The 27628-nt window shown below is 39.9% G+C and overlaps 1 protein-coding gene across 1 annotated transcript in view; it reads left to right on the top strand.

Annotated features, from left to right (window-relative positions):
* Positions 1-22708: 22708 nt before the first annotated feature.
* Positions 22709-27628, top strand: part of CKAP5 (cytoskeleton associated protein 5) — a 397759-nt gene continuing 392839 nt past the window's right edge. Inside the window, exon 1 of the mRNA XM_053689307.1 lies at positions 22709-22856. The gene's annotated coding sequence lies outside the window, so the exon portion shown is untranslated. The remainder of the gene's footprint in view (positions 22857-27628) is intronic.

Genomic DNA, 27628 nt, shown 5'->3' with positions numbered 1-27628 from the left:
TCTAAATTTTGTCCTGAGTTTAGAAATACCCAATGTTTACATGTTCTTTGCTTTTTTTGCAAGTTATAGGGCACTAAATAAAAGTAGCACTTTGCTATTTCCAAACCACTATTTTTCAAAATTAGCGCTAGTTACATTGGGACACTGATATCTGTCAGGAATCCCTGAATATCCTTTAACATGTATATATATATTTTTAGAAGACATCCCAAAGTATTGATCTAGGCCCATTTTTGTATATTTCATGCCACCATTTCACCGTCAAATGCGATCAAATAAAAAAAAATGTTCACTTTTTCACAAATTTTTTCACAAACTTTAGGTTTCTCACTGAAATTATTTACAAACAGCTTGTACAATTATTGCACAAATGGTTTTAAATGCTTCTCTGGGATGCCCTTTGTTCAGAAATGCCACTGCGCACCACACGTGTATTATGCGCAGCAGTGAAGGGGTTAATTAGGGAGCTTGTAGGGTTAATTTTAGCTTTAGTGTAGTGTAGTAAATAACCCCAAGTATTGATCTAGGCCCATTTTGGTATATTTCATGCCACCATTTCACTGCCAAATGCGATCAAATTAAAAAAAAACTTTAAATATTTCACAATTTTAGGTTTCTCACTGAAATTATTTACAAACCGCTTGTGCAATTATGGCACAAATTGTTGTAAATGCTTCTCTGGGATCCCCTTTGTTCAGAAATAGCAGACATATATGGCTTTGGCGTTGCTTTTTGGTAGTTAGAAGGTCGCTAAATGCCGTTGCGCATCACACGTATATTATGTCTAGCAGTGAAGGAGTTAATTAGGTAGCTTGTAGGGAGCTTGCAGGGTTAATTTTAGCTTTAGTGTAGAGATCAGCCTCCCACCTGACACATCCCACCCCCTGATCCCTCCCAAACAGCTCCCTTCCCTCCCCCACCCCACAATTGTCCCCGCCATCTTAAGTACTGGCAGAAAGTCTGCCAGTACTAAAATAAGTTTTTTTGGGGGGGTTTTAGGTTATTTTTTTTTTTTAAAAAAAATAATTCTTCTGCTGTGTAGGACCCCCCTTAGCCCCCAACCTCCCTGATCCCCCCCCAAACAGCTCTTTAACCCCCCCTCTGCCTTTATTGGGCACCATATTGGGTACTGGCAGCTGTCTGCCAGTACCCAGTTTGAAAAATAATAATGTATTTTTTTTTTTTTATTTATTTTATTAAATATTTTATTTATTTCTGTAGTGTAGCTGCCCCCCCTCAACATCCAACCCCCCACCCTCTCCCAGATGCCTTGATTTTAAAATCCCACCCTCCCCAGTCCTCTCTCCCACCCTCCAGATCTACAGCATATTGATGCTGTTTTCATAGACCTCACGTGCACGCACGCACGCGCCCGTGCATGGCTCTCGTGCACACGCCCGTGCACGCGCACGCACCCGCACTAGATCCCTCCCCTCTCCTCCACCAATGACTGCCCACCCGCCTCCCTGGATGAGCTCCCACCCACCAACGATAACGGCCATCGATAGCCGATGCAGAGAGGGCCACAGAGTGGCTCTCTCTGCATCGGATGGCTAAAAACAGTTATTGCAGGATGCCTCAATATTGAGGCATCACTGCAATAACATGAAAGCAGCTGGAAGCTATCAGGATCGCTTCCACTGCTTTCAAAGACCGACGACGTATGGGGTACGTTCTTGGTCATTAACTGCATTTTTTTGCAGGACGTACCCCATACGTCGTTGGTCGTTAAGGGGTTAAAGGAGGTTCTGTCTATGTTAGAGCTTCCAGAGGCCACACTGCCTGTAGAACCTCTGATACCTAAATTAGAAAGAGTTTTCAAAGACAGTAAAGTTCCTATTACTTTTCCTGTGCCGGTTAAGATGACGAACACCTTATTAAGAACAAATGGGAAAGAATTGGTTCTTCCTTTTTTCCCCTTCTCTACTTTTAAAAGGTTGTTCCCGGTCCCAGACGGGCCTCCTTTGTTTGTCCTATCTGGTCTGTGATTACAACAGATGCAAATCATACAGGTTGGGGGGCTGATTGGGGGTCTCTGACAGCACAAGGAGTTTGGAATCCTCGATAAGCGAGGTTACCAATCAATATCCTGGAACTCTGTGCTCTATTCAGAGCTTTTCAGGCTTGACCTCTATTAAAGAGAGAACCTTACATTTGTTTTCAGACAGACAATATCACAACAGTGGCATATGTCAATCATCAAGGGGGGACTCAGTCACCTAGCTATGAACGAAGTATCTTAAATACTTTCTTGGGCGGAAATTCGGAATCCAACTCTTGTCTAATCACTGTGATTCATATCCAATGTGTATAAAACTGGGAAGCGGATTATCTGAGCCAACAATCTCTACATCTGGGGGAGTGGTCTCTCCATCCAGATATGTTCTATCAAATTGTGCATATGTGTTTGATAGCCCCAGCATGGCCCTACAGGATTTGGTATGTGGACCTTGTCTGCCTTGGCCTCTTCCTCTAAGGCCAGACCTATCTCAAGGTCCATTCTTCTATCCAGATCTCAAATCTCTAAACTTAATGGCATGAAAATAGAATGTTTAGTCCTCAGTCATAGAGGCTTATCTGACTCTGTGATTAAAACTATGATTCAGGCTTGCAAGCCTGTCTTAAGGAAGATTTACCATAAGTTTTGAAAAACTTACATTTCATGGTGCTCTTCTCATAATTATACCTGGCATTCTTTTCGAGTTCCTAGGATTTTACAGTTTCTACAGGATGGTTTGGATAAAGGTTTGTCTGCCAATACTTTGAAAGGGTAAATCTCTGCTCTTTCTGTTTTATTTCACATAAAGATTGCTAATCCTCCTGATATTCACTGTTTTGTTCAGGCTTTAATTCATATTAAACCTGTCATTAAATATTTTTCTCCTCCTTTGAGTCTAAATCTGGTATTCAAGATACTACAGGCTCCTCCTTTTGAGCCTATGCATTCTTTGGACATTAAAGGGACACTCAGGTTAAATAAAAATTTTATGATTCAGATACAGCATGTCATTTTAAACAACTTTCCAATTTACTTCCATTAAAAAAAATGTGCACACTCTTTTATATTTACAATTTTTGAGTCGCCAGATCCTACTGAGCATGTGCAAGAATTCAGACTATACATATATGCATTTGTGATTGGCTGATTGCTATCACATGGTACAAGGGGAGTGGAAATACACATAACTTTGAAATTTGTTATAAAAAAAATCTACTGCTCATTTGAAGTTCAGACTAAGTGCTATTGCATTGTCTTGTTATCTTGCATTTGTTGATTATGCTAATCTAATGTGTTGACTGGTCCTTTAAACTACTTTCTTGGAAAGTGTTATTTCTCTTGGCTATCTTTTTTCTGCTAGAAGAGTTTCTGAATTGTCTGCTCTCTTGTGAGTCTCCTTATCTCATTTTCCATCAAGATAAAGCAGTTTTGCAGACTTTCACATTTTTGCCTAAAGTTGTGAATTCTAACATTAATAGGGACATTTTTGTTCCTTTTTGTGTCATAATCCTAAATCTACCCATCAAATATTATTACACTCTTTGGATGAAGTAAGAGATTTGAAATACTAAGTAGATGCTACTAAGGATTTCAGACAGATTTCTAGTCTATTTGGTTTTTTTTTCTGGTTCTAGAAAAGGTCAGAAAGCATCTGCTATTTCATTAGCATCTTTGTTAAAACATTCTTGGTTAAAAGTCTCTGCCTCAGAGAATTACAGCTCGTTCTACGAGATCAGTTGCTACATCTTGTGCTTTCAAGAATGAAGCTTCAGTTGATCAAATTTGCAAAGCAGCCACTTGGTCTTCCTTGCATATCTTTACTAAATTCTATCATTTTGATGTTTTTGCTTATTCATAAGCAGCTTTTGATAATTTCTTTCTAATGACACGGTGAGTCCACAGATCATCTAATTACTATTGGGAATATCACTCCTGCCCAGCAGGAGGAAGCAAAGAGCACCGCAGCAAAGCTGTTAAATATCACCTTCCTTCCCTCCAACCCCAGTCATTCTCTTTGCCTACGTTAGAGCAAGGAAGTGGTAAAGTTAGGTGTTGGGAAATAAGATTCTTCAAGCAAGATTTTATTATTTTTTTAAGCAGTGCAAGATTGTTCTGCTTTGTCCTAGGGTGTAGCCGTAGTCCATATCAGTCTATTCAGTAGAGCAGTGGTGGCTTTCAAGCAATGGGAACTTGTGGGGTACAATCCTCACTGTGCCTCCTATGTATTTATGCTGCCCTAACTGTGCAAGTAAGATTACTGTCTTTGTTTCTATCCACAGGTCCATGTGAGGGAACTGGCCTCTCAAACCTAGTTGAGCTGCTGCCTGACAGAAGTCTTAAGTTAAGTGCTAACTTTATTTTTTCTGGGACACGCTGCAGAGAAAATAGATAGCACTTTAACATACATAGTGGGACAAGTCACATTCGCCTATGATAGGGGAATGGTTTTAAGGGCAGCAGTAGCAGGCACTGTGGACGAGGAGGCTCTTGGCTCAGTCATGGTGGTGTGTTTTTTTACTTAACTCCTGATGGCTGTGGTAATACATTTATCCGATCGGGAGTTTCATGTGGTTACGCCCACGATGGGCGGAGTTAGCTACGACGGCTGCTTCTATTGCGCGCCTTTTTTTGCCATGTCTCACTTCCTGTGTTCCGTAGTGGAAAAAACAGCTGTGTCACAGATTTAGCAGCGTTGCAGTTACCGGACCGTAATTTGTAAAGAGTTGAGTCTGGATTATCTACTGAGTAGTACACTCCGTTAGCAGGGAGGCAGGTAAGCTAAGCTGAGGTGTAGAGTTGTCTGGAGTGTGTATTTTGGGGGCCACTTTGTTTTATTAAATAACAGAAAAATAAAGCAGTTATTTTTTCATCTTAAAATTTAAAGAAACAGTAACGATTCTTTTTTTGGGGGCTATTTTCTAAATAAAATATCAGTTTGTTTTCCCGTTTGTTTATTGGTGAATAGAGATGGACCAAGAAACCCTGCAAGATGTTGCATGTTCTTTATGTTTTGATTCTAATGTAGAACCACCAATCCCTTTCTGTTCCTCATGTATTGAGAGAACTTTACATTACAGGGATAGACTTTTTCCTGAGCCAACATTGTCTAAGGCGGATGCTGTCCAGGAGTCTTCTGACAATGTTCAAGATATGCCGCAGCTTTCTTCTCAAGCGTCCCAAAATTTAACGTCCATACGGCCAGTGCCCTGCGCTTCCTCTATTACTCCACCTGGAGTTACCTTGCAAGACATCACTTCCCTAATGTCATCAGCGGTATCTGATGCGTTGTCTGATTTTCCCATGCTGCAGGGAAAGCGCAAGAGGAAATGTAATCAATCAGTGAATAAGGTTGCTGACACAGTAGTGGCTATTCCGAATGTTCCTTCCCAGAAACCTGAAGAGGAAGATACTTCAGTAGCATCTGAGGGTGAAATCTCAGACTCAGACAGTGTAGTCGAAGCCGTGGGCCCACTGTACCACCTGAAGCAGATGTAGATTATCTGATAAGGATATCCTTAGAACAAATATAGACCACGCAGCAAATGATCGAAAGCTATTCATGTTTATTGAACAGTGAAAGCATGTCTTATAGACTTCAGTAACAGCATATAGGGTTAAGGGATGACACGTTATGACCGTATAATTTTACAGTGTGAATCTGGAAATTCACTAGCTCATAAACAATATCTGAACAACATTATCTAGTCATAATAAACCATGCATCTGCGAAGACAACAAGGTCGTTGGACCATCTTATTGATATAATATTCTTCTGGGCCTAGGTCCAGGAACATTTACAAGGTTAGCTTGCTTTGCAGAATAAAATAACAAGCATGTATTTCTCACTACAGAATAACCCATTATAATAAAGTCTGGCATCCATTTTGTAATGATTAATCATTACAAGATGGATGCGAAGAACAAGATGGCTCTAGTCAGGTTCACATTAACCCCTAACACCTTACAAGGGAAAGACCTTCGGCTAGATTACGAGTTTTTGTCAATAAGGCTTGCGGTTCTAACGAGCATTTTTTTCTCACCGCTCACTAAAGACAACGCTGGTATTACGGGTTTTTATAAACCCGTCGTTAGCCGCAGAAAAGTGAGCGGAGAGCAAAACTTATCTCCACATCTCACCTCAATACCAGCGCTGCTTACGGTAGCGGTAAACTGGCTTAAATGTGCTCGTGCACGATTTCCCCATAGGAAACAATGGGGCTGAGCCGGCTGCAAAAAAAATCTAACACCTGCAAAAAAGCAGCGTTCAGCTCCTAACGCAGCCCCATTGTTTCCTATGGGAAAATACATTTTATGTCTACACCTAACACCCTAACATGAACCCCGAGTCTAAACACCCCTAATCTGCCGCTCCCGACATCGCCGAACTCTACATTATATTTATTAACCCCTACTCTGCCTCCCCCAATGTCGCCGCAACCTACCTACAATTATTAACCCCTAATATGCCGCCCCAACAATAAAGTTATTAACCCCTAAACCTAAGTCTAACCCTAATACCCCCCTAATTTAAATATAATTTAAAATAATCTAAATAAAATGACTACAATTAAATAAATTATTCCTATTTAAAACTAAATACTTACCTATAAAATAAACCCCAAGATAGCTACAATATAACTAATAGTTACGTTTGTATCTATCTTAGGGTTTATTTTTATTTTACAGGCAACTTTTGTATTTATTTTAACTAGGTAGAATAGTTATTAAATAGTTATTAACTATTTAATAACTACCTAGCTAAAATAAATACAAAAGTACCTGTAAAATAAAACCTAACCTAAGTTACAATTACACCTAACACTACACTATAATTAAATTAAATCCCTAAACTAAATTCAATTAAATACAATTAAATAAAATAAAGTACAAAAAACAAACACTAAATTACAGAAAATAAAAAAGTTACAAATTTTTAAACTAATTGCACCTAATCTAATCCCCCTATTAAAATAAAGCCCCCCAAAATAATAAAAATCCCTACCCTATACCCTTGCCCCAAAGTAATCGCTCTTTTACCTGAAAAAGAAATACAATACCCCCCAACATTAAAACCCACCACCCACACACCCAACCCTACTCTAAAACCCACCCAATCCCCCCTTAATAAAACCTAACACTAACCCCTTGAAGATCACCCTACCTTGAGACGTCTTCACCCAACCGGGCACAAGTGGTCCTACAGACGGCCAGAAGTCTTCATCCTATCCGGGCAGAAGAGGTCTTCCAGATGGCCAGAAGTCTTCATCCAGACGGCATCTTCTATCTTTATCCATCCGGAGCGGGTCCATCTTCAAGCCAACCGACGCAGAGCATCCTCTTCTTCCAACGACTTCTGATGAATGAAGGTTCCTTTAAATGACGTCATCCAAGATGGCGTCCCTTGAATGCCGATTGGCTGATAGCATTCTATCAGCCAATCGGAATTAAGGTAGGAAAAATCCTATTGGCTGATGCAATCAGCCAATAGAATTGAGCTTGCATTCTATTGGCTGATTGGAACAACCAATAGAATGCAAGCTCAATCCTATTGCCTGATTGGATCAGCCAATAGGATTGAACTTCAATTCTATTGGCTGATTGCATCAGCCAATAGGATTTTTCCTACCTTAATTCCGATTGGCTGATAGAATCCTATCAGCCAATCGGAATTCAAGGGACACCATCTTGGATGGCGTCATTTAAAGGAACCTTAATTCGTCGGAAGAAGAGGATGCTCCGCGTTGGTTGGCTTGAAGATGGACCCGCTCCGGATGGATGAAGATAGAAGATGCCGTCTGGATGAAGACTTCTGGCAATCTGGAGGACCTCTTCTGCCGGGATCGGATGAAGACTTCTGGCCGTCTGGAGGACCACTTGTGCCCGGTTGGGTGAAGACATCTCAAGGTAGGCTGATCTTCAAGAGGTTAGTGTTAGGTTTTACTAAGGAGGGATTGGGTGGGTTTTAGAGTAGGGTTGGGTGTGTGGGTGGTGGGTTTTAATGTTGGGGGGGTATTGTATTTTTTTTTTTACAGGTAAAAGCTGATTACTTTGAGGCAATGCCCTGGCAAAAAGCCCTTTTAAGGGCTATTTGTAATTTAGTATAGGGTAGGGATTTTTTATTATTTTGGGGGGCTTTTTTTATTTTATTAGAGGGGTATTGTATTTTTTTTTTTTACAGATAAAAGAGATGATTACTTTGGGTCAATGCCCCGCAAAAAGCCCTTTTAAGGGCTATTTGTAATTTAGTATAGGGTAGGGATTTCTTCTATAAGGTACGACGAGTCCACGGATTCATCCTTTACTTGTGTGATATTATCCTCCTGCTAACAGGAAGTGGCAAAGGGCACCACAGCAGAGCTGTCTATATAGCTCCTCCCTTAGCTCCACCCCCCAGTCATTCTCTTTGCCTACTCTAAGTACTAGGAAGGGTAAAGTGAAAGAGGTGATAAAATATTAGTTTTTAATTTCTTCAAGCAAGGGTTTTTTGTTTTAAATGGTACCGGTGTGTACTATGTACTCTCAGGCAGCAGATGGATGAAGACTTCTGCCTGGAGGAGGATGATCTTAGCATTTGTAACTAAGATCCAGTGCTGTTCCCACAGAGGCTGAGGAGTACAGGAAACTTCAGTGTGAGGAATGTTTTCATGCTATATAGCAGTGAGGTATGTTCAGTCATTTTTTCTGGAGAGACTGTGTATTTCAGAAAGGCTGACAGTATCCCCATGAGGGTAAGGGTAAGCAGTAATCCTAAGAGCTATAGAAAGGCATTACTAAGCTTGCATAAGGGGCTAATTAAAAAATGGTTGACACTGAGTTTCGAATGTTTGTGGGCAAACGTTTTCTGAACTGGGAGTGCTGTTAACGTTTTGTGGGCAACTTTATTGAGGGTACACTTGGCTTATTTTCTGGGTCTCAGAACCCACATGGCTAGTTTAAAACCGCTCTGGTGCGGTTCTTTGAGTCTGTAGAGAAATTGAGTGAGATGGGCGGGGCCTATTTTCACGCCTCAGATGCGCAGTTTTCACTCAGCAAGCTCCAACTCCTGAGGGCCCTTGTGGATGTTTTGGGCCAAATCGAAGCTTTAACCCCATATTTACAATCCCTGAGGGCAGGTAGGCGCCACAGCAGGGCTATGGCAAGGTACTGGGGGTGTTTTTTCCGGATTTAGGCCTTAATTCAATCCTTTTTGCACAATAAAGGGTTAAATGTTACATTTTCTTGTGGGGCAAACTTAACTACACATATTGAGTCTGCTATCAGAAATTTGAAAAATTTGATACATTTTAAAGCAGTTTTGCAGAACGTGTATGCTTTTTTTTCTCTTAAAGGCGCAGTACCGTTTTTTAAGATTGTTGTTTTTTTCACTAAATAAAGTGTTTTCATGCTTGTTTGTAGACATTACTAGCCTGTTCAACATGTCTGACATTGAGGAAAGTCATTGTTCAATATGTTTATAAGCCATTGTAGAACCCCCACTTAGAATGTGTCCCTCATGCACTGAAAAGTCAATAAATTGCAAAGAACATATTTTAGCTACTAAAAGTATGTCGCAGGATGATTCTCAGTCAGAAGGGAATCAGGTTATGCCATCTAATTCTCCCCAAGTGTCACAACCATTAACGCCCGCACAAGCGACGCCAAGTACTTCTAGTGCGTCTAATTCTTTCACCCTGCAAGATATGGCCACAGTTATGAATACTACCCTCACAGACGTTTTATCTAAGCTGCCTGGGTTGCAGGGGAAGCGCAGTAGGTCTGGTGTGAGAACAAATGCTGAGCCCTCTGACGCTTTATTAGCCATATCCGATGTACCCTCACAATGTTCTGAGTTGGGGGTGAGGGATTTGCTATCTGAGGGAGAGATTTCTGATTCAGGAAAGATGTTCCCTCAGACAGACTCAGATATGACGTCTTTTAAATTTAAACTAGAACACCTCTTATTGCTCAGGGAGGTTTTAGCGACTCTGGATGATTGTGACCCTATTGTAGTTCCAGAGAAATTGTGTAAAATGGACAGATTTCTAGAGGTTCCTGCTTACACTGATGTTTTTCCGGTCCTTAAGAGGATTTCAGACATTGTTACTAAGGAGTGGGATAGACCAGGTATTCCGTTCGCTCCCACTCCTACTTTTAAGAAAATGTTTCCCATATCAGACACCATGTGGGACTCGTGGCAGACGGTCCCTAAGGTGGACGGAGCTATTTCTACCCTGGCTAAGCGTACAACTATACCTATTGAGGACAGTTGTGCTTTCAAAGATCCTATGGATAAAAAATTAGAGGGTCTCCTAAAGAAAATATTTGTTCATCAGGGTTTTCTTCTCCAACCTATAGCGTGCATTGTTCTACTGCAGCTGCTTTTTGGTTCGAGGCTCTGGAGGAGGCTCTATAGGTTGAGACCCCATTAGATGATATTCTGGATAGAATTAGGGCTCTCAAGCTAGCTAATTCTTTCATTACAGATGCCGCTTTTCAACTGGCTAAATTAGCGGCAAAGAATTCAGGTTTTGCCATTTTAGTGCGTAGAGCGTTATGGCTTAAGTCCTGGTCTGCTGATGTGTCATCAAAATCTAAGCTTTTAGCCATCCCTTTCAAGGGTAAGACCCTATTCGGGCCTGAACTGAAAGAGATCATTTCAGACATCACTGGAGGGAAAGGCCATGCCCTTCCTCAGGATAAGACAAATATGATGAGGACCAAACAAAATAATTTTCGTTCCTTTCGAAACTTTAAAGGTGGTCCCTCTACCTCTTCCCCTGCTGCAAAGCAAGAGGGGAAATTTTGCTCAATCCAAGTCAGTCTGGAGACCTAACCAGACTTGGAACAAAGGTAAACAGGCCAAGAAGCCCGCTGCTGCCACCAAGACAGCATGAAGGGGTAGACCCCGATCCGGGTCCGGATCTAGTAGGGGGCAGACTTTCTCTCTTTGCTCAGGCTTGGGCAAGAGACGTTCAGGACTCCTGGGCTTTAGAAATCTTAACCCAGGGGTATCTTCTAGATTTCAAAGATTCTCCTCCAAGGGGGAGATTCCATCTTTCTCAATTGTCTGTAAACCAGACAAAAAGAGAGGCGTTCTTACGCTGTGTAGAAGACCTATATACCATGGGAGTGATCTGCCCAGTTCCGAAAACAGAACAGGGGCAGGGGTTCTACTCCAATCTGTGGTTCCCAAAAAAGAGGGAATTTTCAGACCAATTTTGGATCTCAAGATCCTAAACAAATTCCTCAGAGTCCCATCCTTCAAGATGGAGACCATTCAGACTATTTTGCCAATGATCCAGGAGGGTCAATATATGACCACCGTGGACTAGGATGCATATTTACACATCCCTATCCACAAAGATCATCACCAGTTCCTCAGGTTCGCCTTTCTGGACAAGCATTACCAGTTTGTGGCTCTTCCCTTCGGGTTGGCCACAGCTCCCAGAATTTTCACAAAGGTGCTAGGGTCCCTTCTGGCGGTTCTAAGGCCGCGGGGCATAGCAGTGGCGCCTTATCTGGACGATATCTTAATTCAGGCATCGACTTACCAACTAGCCAAATCTCACACGGACATCGTGTTGGCTTTTCTAAGATCTCACGGGTGGAAGGTGAACGTAAAAAAAGAGTTCACTTATACCTCTCACAAGAGTTACATTCCTGGGAACTCTGATAGATTCGGTGGACATGAAAAATTTTCTGACGGAGGTCAGGAAATCAAAGATTTTAACCACCTGCCGAGCTCTTCATTCCATTTCTCGGCCGTCAGTGGCTCAGTGTATGGAGTTAATCGGACTAATGGTAGCGGCAATGGACAGAGTTCTGTTTGCTCGCTTGCATCTCAGACCACTGCAACTATGCATGCTCAAACAGTGGAATGGGGATTATGCAGATTTATCTCCTCAGATAAATCTGGATCAAGAGACCAGAGACTCTCCTCTTTGGTGTTTGTCACAGGATCATCTGTCCCAGGGAATGTGTTTCCGCAGGCCAGCATGGGTCATAGTGATGACGGACGCCAGCCTATTGGGCTGGGGTGCAGTCTGGAATTCCCTGAAAGCATAGGGTTTGTGGATTCAGGAGGAGGCTCTCCTCCCGATAAATATTCTAGAACTGAGAGCGATATTCAACACACTTCAGGCGTGGCCTCAGCTGGCTTCGGCCAGATTCATAAGATTCCAGTCGGACAATATCACGACTGTAGCATATATCAATCATCAGGGGGGAACAAAGAGTTCTCTAGTGATCATAGAGGTTACCAAAATAATTAGATGGGCAGAGACTCACTCTTGCCATCTATCAGCAATCTATATCCCAGGAGTGGAGAACTGGGAAGCGGATTTTCCAAGTCGTCAGACTATTCATCCGGGGGAGTGGGAACTCCATCCGGAGGTGTTTGCACAATTGATTCAGCAATGGGGCACACCAGAATTGGATCTGATGGCGTCTCGTCAGAACGCTAAACTTCCTTGTTACGGGTCCAGGTCAAGGGATCCTCAGGCAGTACTGATAGATGCTCTAGCAGTACCCTGGTCGTTCAACCTGGCTTATGTGTTTGCACCATTTCCTCTCCTTCCTTGTTTGATTGCCAGACTGACTGCTTGGAGATTGAACGCTTGATTTTATCCAAGCGGGGTTTCTCTGAGTCGGTCATAGATACCTTGATTCAGGCTCGAAAGCCTGTCACTAGGAAAATTTATCATAAGATATGGCGTAAATATCTTTATTGGTGCGAATCCAAAGGCTACTCATGGAGTAAGATCAGGATTCCTAGGATTTTGTCCTTTCTCCAAGAAGGATTGGAGAAGGGGCTGTCAGCTAGTTCCTTAAAGGGACAGATATCTGCTTTATCAATTCTACTGCACAAGCGTCTGGCAGATGTTCCAGACGTTCAGTCATTCTGTCAGGCTTTAGTTAGAATCAAGCCTGTGTTTAAACCTGTTGCTCCACCATGGAGTCTGAATTTAGTTCTTAAAGTTCTTCAAGGGGTTTGAACCTATGCATTCCATAGATATTAAGCTTCTATCTTGGAAAGTTCTGTTTTTAGTTGCTATCTCTTCGGCTCGAAGAGTTTCTGAACTATCTGCATTGCAATACGACTCGCCTTATCTTGTTTTCCATGCTGATAAGGTGGTTTTGCATACCAAACCTGGATTCCTTCCCAAGGTTGTTACTAATAGGAATATCAATCAGGAAATCGTTGTTCCTTCTCTGTGTCCTAATCATTCCTCTAAGAAGGAGGGTCTGTTGCACAACTTCGACGTGGTTCGTGCTTTGAAGTTTTACTTGCAAGCAACCAAGGATTTCCGTCAAACATCTTCTTTGTTTGTTGTCTATTCTGGAAAACGTAGAGGTCAAAAAGCTACGGCTACCTCTTTCTTTTTGGCTGAAAAGCATCATCCGTTTGGCGTATGAGACTGCTGGACAGCAGCCTCCTGAAAGGATTACAGCTCACTCTACTAGAGCGGTGGCTTCCACATGGGCTTTTAAAAATTATGCTTTTGTTGAACAGATTTGTAAGGCTGCGACTTGGTCTTCGCTTCATACCTTTTCCAAATTTTCCAAATTTGATACTTTTGCTTCTTCGGAGGCTATTTTTGGGAGAAAAGTTCTTCAAGCAGTGGTGCCTTCTGTTTAACCATCTGTCTTGTCCCATTTATCCGTGTCCTGTAACTTTGGTATTGTATCCCACAAGTAAAGGATGAATCCGTGGACTCGTCGTACCTTATAGAAGAAAAGTAAATTTATGCTTACCTGATAAATTAATTTCTTCTATGGTACGACGAGTCCACGGCCCGCCCTGTCATTTTAAGACAGATTATATTTTTTGATTTTAAACTTCAGTCACCTCTGCACCTTTTAGTTTCTCCTTTTTCTTCCTGTACCTTCGGTCGAATGACTGGGGGGTGGAGCTAAGGAAGGAGCAATATAGACAGCTCTGCTGTGGTGCTCTTTGCCACTTCCTGTTAACAGGAGGATAATATCCCACAAGTAAAGGATGAATCCGTGGACTCGTCGTACCATAGAAGAAATTAACTTATCAGGTAAGCATAAATTTACTTTTTTATTATTTTGGGGGGCTTTTTTATTTTATTAGGGGGATTAGATTAGGTGTAATTAGTTTAAACATTTGTAATTATTTTTTTATTTTCTGTAATTTAGTGTTTGTGTTTTTTTGTACTTTAGTTTATTTTATTTTATTGTATTTAATTGAATTTAGTTTAGGGATTTAATTTAATTATAGTGTAGTGTTAGGTATAATTGTAACAGGTTAGGTTTTATTTTACAGGTACTTTTGTATTTATTTAGCTAGGTAGTTATTAAATAGTTAATAACTATTTAATAACTATTCTACCTAGTTAAAATAAATACAAAGTTGCCTGTAAAATAAAAATAAACCCTAAGATAGATACAAATGTAACTATTCGTTATATTGTAGCTATCTTAGGGTTTATTTTATAGGTAAGTATTTAGTTTTAAATAGGATTAATTTATTTAATTGTAGTCATTTTATTTAGATTATTTTCAATTATATTTAAGTTAGGGGGGTGTTAGGGTTAGACTTCGATTTAAGGGTTAATACATTTAATATAGTGGTGGCGAAGTTGGGGGCGTCAGATTAGGGGTTAATAAATGTAGGTAGGTGTCGGCGATGTTAGGGACGGCAGATTAGGGGTTAATAAAATTTAACTAATGTTTGCGAGGCGGGAGTGCGGCGGTTTAGGGGTTAATATATTAAAGTGGCGGCGATGTCCGGTCGGCAGATTAGGGGTTAAAATTTTTATTTAAGTGTTTGCGATATGGGGGGGTACCTCGGTTTAGGGGTTAATAGGTAGTTTATGGGTGTTAGTGTACTTTTTAGCACTTTAGTTAAGAGTTTTATGTTACGGCGTTAGCCCATAAAACTCTTAACTACTGACTTTTAAATGCGGTAACAGTCTTGACAGGAGAGGCTGTACCGCTCACTTTTTCCAAGACTCGTAATACTGGCGTTAGGCAAATCCCATTGAAAAGATAGGATACGCAATTGACGTAAGGGGATTTGCGGTATGCTCGAGTCGCAAAAAAAAAGTGAGCGGGACACCTGTACCTGCCAGACTCGTAATACCAGTGGGCATTAAAAAGCAGCGTTGGGACCTCTCAACGCTGCTTTTTAAGGCTAACGCAAGACTCGTAATCTAGGCGCTTGTTTGGGCCGGGTTTGACGGAAATAATTTCTGATATTACGGGAGGAAAGGGCCATTTCCTCCCTCAGGATAAGAGAAATAAGCAGAAGGGACATCAGAGTAATTTTCGTTCATTTCGAAATTTCAAGAGAAAGCCTTCTTCTCCCTCTTCCAAGCAGGATCAGTCCAAGCCTTCCTGGAGGTCCAACTAGTCTTGGAACAGGGGAAAGCAATCAAAAAAGCCTGCTATTGAATAGCAAAATCCCACACGGAAATGTTGTTATCCTTCCTGCGATTTTACGGATGGAAGGTGAATTTGAAAAAGCGTTCTTTAATTCCAACTACAAGGGTAGTTTTCTTGGGAACCATAATAGATTCCTTATCAATGAAGATTTTTCTGACAGAAGTCAGGAAATCAAAGATTTTCGATTCTTGCCTAGCGCTTCATTCCTCTCCTCGGCCATCAGTGGCTCAGTGCATGGAGGTAATTGGTCTGATGGTAGCGGCAATGGACATCATCCCATTTTCCCGTTTCCACCTCAGACTTCTGCAGTTAAGCATGCTCAGACAGTGGAACGGAGATTATGCAGATCTGTCTCCGCGGTTACAGCTGGAACAGGAGACAAGGGATCCTCTTCTTTGGTGGTTGTCTCGGGATCACCTCTCCCAGGGAACCTGCTTCCGCAGACCCTTTTGGGTGATTGTGACAACAGACGCCAGCCTACTGGGTTGGGGAGCAGTCTGGGGCTCTCTAAAGGCTCAGGGAACATGGACTCTGTCGGAGTCTGTTCTTGAACAAGTAGAGAGAAAGGAATGGTACCACTCACAATGTGTATCTATGCCGGAAATATCTGGACTCTTTAGAAGATATTATATTATATGTTGGTCCCGGGACTTCCGTTCAAGGAACCCCCACTTTTTACAAATAAGGAAGCTACTTATTTTTGCATTTATTTTTGCACTTATTATTTCTTTTAATATTAGTTATTAAATAATAATATTATAAGTATAGCTAATTTTTTCATTTATTTCTGCTGAAAATATCCTGATTGACATTCTTTTTACTTCCAGTTTTGCTTTGATGTATGCATAATATCTATTTATCTATTTATCTATTTATTTTGCCCCCTTCTCTTTCTCCTTTTTGCTATTTATAATTACTACTTGAGCTCTACCTGGCATATAGGGTTAACTTCTTATGTTATCTTCTGTTTTGTAAAATAGGCGTGCTTTTGTTCATATGTTTTAAACCAATCAGCATGCACTGTACTGTTTTTAAAATCACTATCAACTGTGACACCTTAGGCTATGATTACGGCCAAGCGCCGAAACATGTAAGCCCATTGGTGTCTCGCCTGTCTTACTTCTGCTTTTTTCACTGTTGTCCCTGTTTGCAACTTTTAAACTTTTGTTTAAATAAAGAACATTTCATTAATTTATATTGGGATCCGTTCCTTCTTCTACTATTTGCTGGAGTCTGTTCTTCCCATAAACATTCTGGAGCTGAGAGCAATCTTCAATGCTCTTCTAGCCTGGCCTCAGTTAGCCTCGGCTCGGTTTATCAGGTTCCAGTCGAACAACATAACTTCAGTGGCTTACATCAGCTATCAGGGGGGAACTCTGAGTTACTTAGCCATGACAGAGGTAGCCAAGATAATTCAGTGGGTGGAGACCCACAACTGCTGCCTGTGGGCGATCCATATCCCAGGAGTGGACGACTGGGAGGCGGAGTTTCTAAGCAGACAGACTTTTCACCCGGGGGAGTGGGAACTCCATCCAGAAGTGTTTTCCAGCCTGATTCTCAAATGGGGACAGTCGGAACTGGACCTCATGGCATCTCGGCAGAATGCCAAACTCCAGAGGTACGAGTCGAGGTCAAGGGACCCTCAGGCGTTTCTGATACACGCTCTCTGGCGGTACCCTGGAATTTCAGTCTCGCATACCTATTTCCCCCGTTTGCTCTTCTACCTCGGGTCATTGCTCGAATCAAACAAGAGAGGGCGTCGGTGATCCTCATTGCACCGACGTGGCCTCGCAGGATTTGGTATGCAGACCTGGTGGAGATGTCATCTCTTCCACCTTGGAGACTTCCGTTGAGGAAGGACCTTCTACTTCAAGGGCCCTTCCTTCATCCAAATCTAGTTTCTCTGAAGCTGACTGCTTGGAAATTGAACGCTTAATTTTATCTAAGTGTGGATTTTCAGATTCGGTCATTGAGACTATGATTCAGGCTCGTAAGCCTGTGACTAGAAGGATTTATCATAAGATATGGTGTAAATATCTGTATTGGTATGAATCCAAAGGCTACTCTTGGAGTAGAGTTCAGATTCCTAGAATTTTGTCCTTTCTCCAAGAAGGTTTGAAGAAGGGTTTATCAACAAGCTCCCTAAAGGGTCAAATATTTGCCTTGTCTATTTTGTTACATAAATGTCTAGTGGATGTCCCAGACGTGCAATAGTTTTGTCAGGCCTTTGTCAGGATCAGGCCTGTGTTTAAGCCGGTTACTCTTATCTGGAGTTTTAACCTAGTTCTTACAGTTCTTCAACAGGCTCCTTTTGAGCCGATGCATTCCTTAGATATTGAGTTATTTTGGAAAGTTTTGTTTCTTGCTGCTATTTCATCTGCTCGAAGAGTTTCAGAGCTCTTGGTATTAAAGTATGAGTCTCCTTACCTTATTTTTCATGCGGATAAGGTAGTTTTGCGTACTAAGTTAGGGGTTCTCCCTAAAGTGGTTTCAGATCGGAACATTAATCATGAGATTGTTGTTCCTTCCTTGTGTCCTAAGCCGCCTTCTCAGAAAGAACGTCTGCTACACAATCTAGACGTGGTGCCGGCATTGAAATTCTATTTCCAGGCGACTAAGGAATTTCGTCAGTCTTCTACTCTTTGTGTTTTTTTTCGGGGAAACGTAAAGGGCAGAGAGCTACGGCTACTTCTTTCTTTGTGGCTGAAGAGTATCATTCGCTTTGCCTATGAAACTGCTGGACAGCAGCCTCCTGAGAGAGTTACTGCTCATTCTACGAGGGCTGTTTTTTCTTCCTGGGCATTCAAAAATGAAGCTTCTATGGAACAGATTTGCAAGGCTTCAACTTGGTACTCTCTTCACACTTTTTCAAAATTCTATAAATTTGACACTTTTGCCTCAGCTGAGGCTTCTTTTGGGAGAAAGGTTCTTCAAGCAGTGGTGCCTTCCGTTTTTAGGTTCCCTGTCTTGCCCCTCCCTTATCTGTGTACTTTTGCTTGGGTATTGATTCCCAATAGTAATTAGATGATCCGTGGACTCACCGTGTCATTAGAAAGAAAACAAAATGTATACTTACCTGATAAATGTATTTCTTTCTTGACACGATGAGTCCACGGCCCGCCCTGTTTGCTTAAGACAGGTTTTGTGGGTATGTTATAAACCTCAGACACATGCACCTTGTTGCTTCCTTTCTCTCCTTTGCTTTGGTCGAATGATTGGGGCTGTAGGGAAGGGAGGAGATATTTAACAGCTTTGCTGTGGTGCTCTTTGCCTCCTCCTGCTGGGCAGGAGTGATATTCCCAATAGTAATTAGATGATCCGTGGACTCACTGTGTCAAGAAAGAAAGAAATTTATCAGGTAAGCATACATTTTTTTTTCCCCTCCCTTTATTTTTGTTACTCGTAGACATATTGGGTATTATATCCGATAAGTAACAAGCTTGTGGACTCTCGCCACCTATATGAAAGAAAACCTAATTTATGTAAGAACTTACTTGATAAATTAATTTATTTCATGGTGGAGAGAGTCCACGAGGCCCACCCATTGTTTTTTCTTTATTTTTAATAAGCAGATCTTTTTTTTTCTGTTCATCTTATTTATGCTACCTCACTTCTTGGCTATACGTTTACGTTAAATGGAGGTTTGAGTGAGGTGGGCGGGGTATTTATAGGCTTTTGAGGTTTGGGAAACTTTGCCTCCTTCTGGTAGGAATGTATATCCCATCAGTAACAAGCTCGTGGACTCTTGCCACCATGAAAGAAATGAATTTGAGGTAAGTTCTTGCATAAATTGTTATTTATTTATTGTTTTGTGTATTTTCATAACCAGCTGATCAGCTGATTTCTCCTGTGCTATAGTTCAGATCCAGAAAATGACCTGTTAGTGTGCCCTAGAATCGAGAAACACCGCACTAAGCAACCATTTTATAGTATTTAGCTTAGTCAGACAAACTGGAGTCAGCATATGTTATAAAGGGATTGGGAAGTAAAGGAGGAAAGGGAGAATGGCACCACTAGAGGAGAGATGTCCACTATGTGATTATTAATAATTTAATAACAATAATATTGTGGAAAAGGTGCTATACACTGAGGAAACTATGGAGAAGTAGGATAAACCTAAAAAAGATGTGTAACTAGAAAAGCACTCTGCATCTCTTATTGAGCCAAAATGGGTCTCTGATTGCTAGAGTATAGGTACTTGAGTTGGAAAAAAATATATAATTTTTTTGGGTTTTTTTTTAGTATCCCATTAGGGGAAAACATGGAGAGGTTAAAATTTCAATTTTATTGGTTATCACTTAAAATTGGGAAAGACACCATTAAAAACAGTAGTGAGATCTAATCCACCAGGTCTGTGAAAGCTTCTTTGCTCGGTAGAGATTCGGCTGTGTGGTATTAACACTGAGTATAATAATTAAATCTGATATCAAATTTGACCAAGTAGGATGGAATGTATATTAGGTCAACCTAGTACTCTATTAAAATCTAGTAGGATAGATGCTGGGTATCCAGTGATTATAAGTGCGATGGTGTTATAGAGTTGCTTGAGTATAATTGTCAACTGAAACACCCAGCAATGACTGTCTCAAAATAATCGTTTATAAGATATTGGGTAGAATAGAGTACAGATTGGTCCAAAATACCAACTCCAGTTTAATATACCTTAACCTTGGGCAAACCGTGTTGCCTGTATTTGTAACTCAACTGTATTATATAAATCCACTGTAATTATATTAGCATGTTGGTACATATACCCATTATAGTTCCAAAATAAAGAAGTGTTTTATAATCCCTCCTATAATGTACTATAAAATGGTTGCAACATATAAGGTCAGCCCTCTATGATTGAAGTGTTGCAGTTGTAACTTATATATTAAGAGAACACCTGTGTTACATGATGTTGGTCAATTTCTTACACTGTATGTTGTCTGCTGAATTAATAAAGTCAATTATCAAGTAACTTAATTCAAATAGTAAGACAAAATAGTTCTAAGTTTAGTCCTGTTGACTGTGTAAATCTGACACACTCTGCGTGACAGCTATTAACTGCACGTAATTGCTTAGAACCACTAAAGTTAAGAAATAATTATATTTAAGGTACAACTTAATAGCTGCACTAGGTTAAGTAAAAGTGTTAGATCACTTGTGGTTCAGAGATATAGGTGTGTTAGATGATGTTATAACAGTGTACGATATCAATACATATCTAGATAAAATATGTTCACTAGTGTCGCAACATTATTGGATGTACACTCTTGTGCTTGGCTAAGTGACCAAAGTATCATACACTCCTTTTATCGATAACTGATTATTCAGGGATACCTAGAACGGCTAGAGCTATAGTACCGTGATTGTTGTAGCACAATTGGCCGACTGTGTATAGTTAAATGCAAAACTTATTTTTGTTTTTTAGGTTGTATTGTAACAAATTTGATATATCAAAGTTTAATGATGATTAAATTAGGTATAACTTATTGCGGTCTGATTAAATAAGAAAATGGTTCGCACTCAAGAGCGCAAAATTGTCCAAACTCAGTGTCAAACAAAATATCGGAGGCGCAGTTACACTGCTGTATTAGGTGCCAAGTATTTGCCCCAATATTATTACAAATTACTCTGAGCCCTCTACCCCTTAAGTTAAAGAACCATCAGTTAGATTAATTTGGATATCGAAATCACTATAATTAAAATTGAGGATCCCAAATCCTCCAACAACTACCTAACATGTTTCGCACGTAAGTCGTGCTTTATCAAAGGCCTCTTTGTTCTCTTAATATATAAGTTACAACTGCAACACTTCAATCATAGAGGGCTGACCTTATATGTTGCAACCATTTTATAGTACATTATAGGAGGGATTATAAAACACTTCTTTATTTTGGAACTATAATGGGTATATGTACCAAAATGCTAATATAATTACAGTGGATTTATATAATTCAGTTGAGCTACAAATACAGGCAACACGGTTTGCCCAAGGTTAAGGTATATTAAACTGGAGTTGGTATTTTGGACCAATCTGTACACTATGAAATTTTAACCTCTCCATGTTTTCCCCTAATGGGATACTAAAAAAATAAATAAATAATAATTTAAAAAAAATCAGTGACCCATTTTGGCTCAATAAGAGATGCAGAGTGCTTTTCTAGTTACACATCTTTTTTACGTTTATCCTACTTCTCCATGGAGTCAGCATATGTCTGCAAGTAATTTTTGCAAATGATTGGGTTGTTAAACAGACATTCTGGTAAAAATGTAAATGCACATAGATGAATTAAATCTTTGAATGGATACCTATTTGCAATATAAATGTATTGGCAACAATGTGTCTAGTAAACGTTACTACTGTTACAGTGTTAACATTTTTCTCTGCACGATAACTAGACATTCTCAGTGCACCAGCATTTGAGATAATGCAGCAGCGTGCCAGTGGGGCTTGTATCATTTCAGCATTTAACAAATTGAGTCATTACCAGATGATACAAGCACCTTAGGCTCTCTGAGCAAGTGCTGTGTTTAAAATGCTTAGTGTATACTTAAATGGATTCTAAACCCAATTTTTATTTTATGATTCATATAGAGCATGCAATTTTAAGCAACTTTCTAATTTGCTCCTATTATTAATTTTTCATCGTTCTCTTGGTATCTTTATTTGAAAAGCAGGAAAGAAAGGTTAGGGGCCAGCCCATTTTAGGTTCAGCACCTTGGATAGCACTTGCTGATTAGTGGCTACATTTATACACCAATCAGCAAACGGTACCTGGGTACCGCTTGCTGATTGGTGTATAAATGTAGACCTCTAATAAGCAAGTGCTATCCAGGGTCTGAACCAAAAATGGGACAGCTCCTAAGCTTCCAGTCCTGTTTTTTTCAAATAACGATTAAAAGAGAACGAAGAATTAATAATTGGAGTAAATTAGAAAGTTGCTTAAAATTGCATGCTCTATATGAATCATAAAATAAAAAAATAGTTTTATAGCTGACCTTCCATGACAAGGCAATTGATACTATTCCTGCAATACAGTAGCTTATGCCCTGCCCTTCTGAGTGATAAGCGCATTAGATTTACTGGTATACCAGGTGGTATAATCTGAACTAAGTAGATGCCCAGTGCATTCCGAATAGTACTGTGATGGAACTACATCTATAAACCTAGTGTCTGCTAATGGCAATAATGCATGTTTTTTTTTTTTATTATTTAGTTCACAAACCGTGTGGCGACCAAGGGGTTAATTCTTGAGTCTATCTAGTCTGACCGGGTGTTATCGGGCATCTTGGGCATCGCAGCGCCTGTGTGATTGGCTGGTGAGTCCGGAAGGGGCGTGACCAGTGTTCTGCCTTTTATTTCATTGGATGTTACTCCCTGATGCTTAGCGGTGTGATTCTCCGGTAGGATGCGGCCGAGCCTTTTGTGTCGGGCGGCTTGAGTGGGAGAGGCCCCTGAGAGAGGACACCGGCTGCTTTGGAGGTAACAGGAGCCGCCGGAAGCGGTGTCTGTAATGCTGTGCAATAGGCTGTAATGATGAATGTGTACGGCCCGTCTGCTATCTCCTCACCACCGTGTAGTCTGTAGGTGCAGAGGCTGTGGGCCCTGCTGGGTCCCCTTCTTATGAGGTGTGTGCATGTAGGATGCCTCTATAATGCTTGTGTGTACAGGTGCAGTAGACAGTGCAATGCCAGTATAGTGTGCCCTCCCCTCCGTACTGAGGCTGACATCTCAGGTGCTGCTGAATATTAGTCACACTGTGTAAGTTGTCACCTCAGAGTCATTACAGTAGGCATTACACTAATGACACTCACTAGCAATACATGCATGTGAGGTTCTTGCTGAGCTGCTGGATATGCATTAGGTCTCTAGGGTAATCCTGAGGTTGGAGAACTCTGTGCATAATCTATTTATATTTTCACATGACTGAGGCCGGTAACTGATGTAATCTTGTTTACAGGTTTGCTAAAGCTTCAGCTTGGCCTGCAATAATAATATAAGCTGCTATGTTGATAGGGCCTATGTCTTTGGTTACTAAGTGATAATTGCAGGAATTGTATCATTAAACCAAATTACATTATGCTCCTGTTTATCACCTTCTATTCCTGGAAATAGCCTCCAATCTGTGTTTACAAGTGGGGTAGTGCCTGATACCTGCTATATATGAGCTGGAAGTCAGGTCTGTAATGGCTGTAGTCTGACATAAATGTACTGAGCATTTGTTTGCAGAACAGGTCTCCAAAGCAGCAGCTTGCTAAACAGTAACAACATTGGACATAAAGACTATGGCAATGAAAAACAATATTTCCACTGTTTCTTTTTCTTCCTCCGTCAATATTTGTAATGCAACACTGGTTGTATTGTAGCTTTTAGTCTTTATGTTTGAAATACATTTTAAAATAACGAGAGTGAGGATTTGTTTTGATGATTTTAAGTCTGCTTTTATTCATTCTCATCCTTTTTTTTTTTTTTTTTTTTTTTTTTTTTTTTTTGTATGTGTAAAACTCTTCCTACTGCTCACATGAAATTTGCCTTGGCTCTTAGTGGGACCCCCCCCCCCCCGCCCGCACAAGTATCAAAACTATTATTTTTTTAGCACAAGTATAGCCTTCTTGTGTCAATTTTTAAAGTAATACAGGATATATATATATATATATATATATATATATATATATATATATATATATATATATATATATATATATATACACACACACCACTAGAAATTTTGGGGCCACTTAACCATTGATTAGCCCCCCCCCCCTTTTGACATGTGCAATTTTTGACCAAATGACTAAAACGTGTGTGCACTTTTTTTCTTGTGTAGTCAAACTTGTAAATGTAGTAACACTGAAACACAGGAGACATAAAAAGAAACACAGTAGTACACAAACACTCACAGAGAGACACACAGCAATTGTTTACATTGACCTGACAAGTAATGAGGTAGACTACAGTTTTGTCAAAAAATTAGATTTACAAGACAAAATATGAAGTTCTGATTATCTTTTTGTCAAGAAGATGCCAACTATATGATAACAGCAAGCTGTGGCTGAAAGGAAGGACCCTGAACTGCTTAAACAATTATTTAAAGGTTAAGTGGTGGATTGGTGACTGTCGGAAAGGTCTCATTAGTCTCAAACTCTGTAGAAAGATGTGAATAATCAGTAGTAAGGTCAAAATGTCCTAAAAAGGAACAGACAATGGACACACACACACACAAACTCAAACTTGCACATACACCCAAGGAAACACAGACAGAGACAACCTCAGAAAACAAACACACAGAAATCTCACTCGTACACACACCCTTACTGAAACATCCACAAAAAAGACATATACACCCACAGAAAAAGCACAGACATACAAACACACCCTCACAGAGACACCCACAGACAACACAGACATATGCACACACCATCACATAGACAACCACAGAAAACAGTCATATGCACACACCCTCACAGAGACATCCACAGAAAACACACACACAAACAGACATACATACAAACACATATACACACTCCCTCACAGAGACACCCACAGAAAATGCCAGACACATGCACATACCCTCACAAAGACATCCACAGAAAACACACAGACATACATACATACACACACATATATACAAACTCCCTCACAAAGACACCCACAGAAAATGCCAGACATATGCACAACACATAACATACACACACATACATACCCACACCCACCCTCACAGAGACATCCACAGAAAACATACACATACACACACACTCCCTCACAGAGACACCCACAGAAAATGCCAGACATATGCACATACCCTCACAGAGACATCAAACAGAAAACACATACACACACAGACACAGAGACATCCACAGAAAACACACACACACCCTCAGAGACATCCACAGACAACACATACACACACACACACACACACCCTCACAGAGACATCCACAGAAAACACATATATACACACACACAGACATCCACAGAAAACACACAGAGACATCCACAGAAAACACATACCCCCCTCACAGAGACATCCACAGAAAACACATACCCCCTCACAGAGACATCCACAGAAAACACCCCCACACACACCCCCACAGAGACATCCACAGAAAACACATACACCCCCCCTCACAGAGACATCCACAGAAAACACATACACACACACACACCCTCAGAGACATCTACAGAAAACACATACACACACACACACCCACACCCTCACAGAGACATCCACAGAAAACACACCCACACACCCCCTCACAGAGACATCCACAGAAAACACATACACCCCCCCTCACAGAGACATCCACAGAAAACACATACACCCCCCCTCACAGAGACATCCACAGAAAACACATACACACACACACACACACACACCCTCACAGAGACATCCACAGAAAACACATACAGTACATACACACACCCTCACAGAGACATCCACAGAAAACAGACATTTACTAAGTAAGTCCTACCTCCTCTGCAATTGAAAGTGATCTGCCGTCTGACTCAGGCACACACTGTACAAACTAAAGTGCAAAGTCTGTCTCACACTATGCATAGTGGTTTAGTGCACACTCAGAAATCCTCTCAAATGCTAAAGCTTTACTCCTTGTAATGATATTTACCGCTCTCAATAGCACTCTGCTGTAGGAGCGTGGCTGTGACGTTCCGACGTTACCGTCACAGCCACGCCCCTACTATCGGTCACCAGTACAGGTATCGTGTGTATCACTAACACAGCGGTTTTGAGCGTAGCGAGACCTGCACCCTATCCGCATCCATCAGAAAAGGCTTTTGTGATTTCGCACCCACTTACAAGTTTATGGGGACGGTTACCAGAGTGACTTTGTGTATGGTGGTAAATTTGTGACTTTTTATACTTTTATATGTATTTAAAATGTCATTTTTCAAAGCAGTGGTCTGTGATTGGAGTAGTTACACTGGGTACCTGGCAGTATAAAGCCAGGTGTGCGTCTACTCCAGAGCCCGGGTGGCTCTTAAAAGTGCGAGTAACCCCTTGGCAGGATCACTGTGTGAATCATCACCTTTTAAAACTTACTTCAATATATATATATCTATCTATATCTATCTATCTATCTATCTATCTATCTATCTATCTATCTATCTATCTATCTATCTATCTATCTATCTATCTATCTATCTATCTATCTATCTATCTATCTATCTATCTATCTATATATATATATATATATCTATATATATATATATCTATATATATATATATATATCTATATATATATATATATATATATATCTATATATATATATATATATCTATATATATATATATATATATATATCTATATATATATATCTCTATATATCTATATATATATCTCTATATATATATATATATATCTCTATATATATATATATATCTCTATATATATATATATATATATATCTATATATATATCTATATATATATATCTATATATATATCTATATATATATATATATATATATATATATATATATATCTATATATATATCTATATATATAACTATATATATATCTATATATATCTATATATATCTATATATATCTATATATATAATATATCAAGTGGATCATATCCTTATACATCAATTTTTATTGTATTTCACATTTTATTGTATTATTATTATTGCACTAAGTGAACTTTGTACTTTTATTATTTCATAAATATACTTTGAGGTGTCTCTCTTCTCCAATAGGGAACTGGTTGTGAGCTCTGTCTATCAGCTGGTGTGCAGTTTGTCCAATTTCTATAAAACATGCACTTTGTTAGGTCAAAATAAACTGCTTTTCCAGTATCTTTTTGACTATCCATGTGAGAGATAAAATGCTTGGGCACCACGGTTGCCTATAAATCAGGGCACCAATTTTATGTTTAAATCTTTTTATTGAAACAGCATTTTTAATAAAGTACATCAAATCAATCCATTATACATACATATAAATGTTAAGAAATACGTCAAACTAGCAATCGTGTTATTGACTACTTTGTTGAAGATATCTTAGATCAAAGTATCCAGTCCTTTCTTTAAAGTCTGAGTAGAAGTCAAATCCTAGTTTGGTTTTTTTAAACCATGTTTGACGTTAACCAACAGGGTATGGGGGAAACAAAATAAATTATAAAAACATTTTAAACTTAAACTGGATGCCAAGGACAAATTTGAATATAACAATTGTCTCATAAATTACTTTGGGAGTTCTGTTAACTAGCGAATAGGTGTCTGTTATACTGAAT

Source organism: Bombina bombina, chromosome 7 (genome assembly GCF_027579735.1).
Source record: "Bombina bombina isolate aBomBom1 chromosome 7, aBomBom1.pri, whole genome shotgun sequence".
Classification (NCBI taxonomy): Eukaryota; Metazoa; Chordata; class Amphibia; order Anura; family Bombinatoridae; genus Bombina; species Bombina bombina.
The sequence above is the reverse complement of the archived record's forward strand: the minus strand, read 5'-3'. Positions and strand labels throughout refer to the sequence as shown.